The sequence below is a fragment of the Myotis brandtii genome, unplaced genomic scaffold (genome assembly GCF_000412655.1).
Source record: "Myotis brandtii unplaced genomic scaffold, ASM41265v1 scaffold181, whole genome shotgun sequence".
Taxonomy (NCBI): Eukaryota; Metazoa; Chordata; class Mammalia; order Chiroptera; family Vespertilionidae; genus Myotis; species Myotis brandtii.
In genome coordinates, this window is record NW_005356712.1 from 3,183,949 (window position 1) to 3,184,820 (window position 872).

Here is an 872-nt window from a genome sequence, read left to right on the forward strand (position 1 = left end):
TCATAAGAATGGCACCAATCATCTGTGCAGCTGTGGGGTCTGCCTTCCACCTAACATGTGGGAAACTGTCTATCAAGGTCTGAGTGTCATGGGAGCTGATGTTCACATTCTCAGGGCCAGGGCAGAGCTAGGAGAACAGTTAGAAGCCACAGGGCAGACGTGGACTGGGACGGTGGCCGAGGAGACAGAGAGAAGGAGCCAGATCTGAGAAATATTAGGAGTGATCTTTTAGAAAAGAAAAGTGCTTCTCTGTTCCCCAAACTGAAGCACAGAGAACTTAACCTCTGTTGGGCACTTGAACTTGGATAATGCCTCTGAGCACATGTAAGATGAAATCCCAACCGTCTTCCAGGCCCTGCGGGACCTGTGTGTGGTGGTTGAAAACAATGCAGTAATAGTAATATCTATCCTATTTAATTTAATAGGGAGAGCTATTGTTATCCTCCTTTTATAGGTGAGAAAACCATAAGTAAAGTGCCTGGCACAGGATCCACGCAAGAATATCAAATTTGTTATGATTACAGCACACTCATTTAGAGCACGGTCAAGCAGAAGTCCAGCAGATCCGGATTAGAATCTAGGTAGGACAAGGGACCCCTCTTTATCTCCCTGAACCTGTTTCCCCAGCTGAAACTTGGGGGAAATAATTCATATGAAACATTCGAGGACGCACGTATAGGAAAGATGGGCCCACAGCCCAGTTATTTTCCAAAAACGCGTTTCTTTCCCTTTTGAGGGGCCGCAGTACTCCCCAGAGGCACGGGCACAGGGGGTGTGGCTACAGGCGTGGGCGGGGCGAGCCTTTGCCCCGCCCCCAGAGGCAGGCAGGTGGGCGGGGCGACAAGGGGTTTCCCCAGAGCGCACGCGCGAGC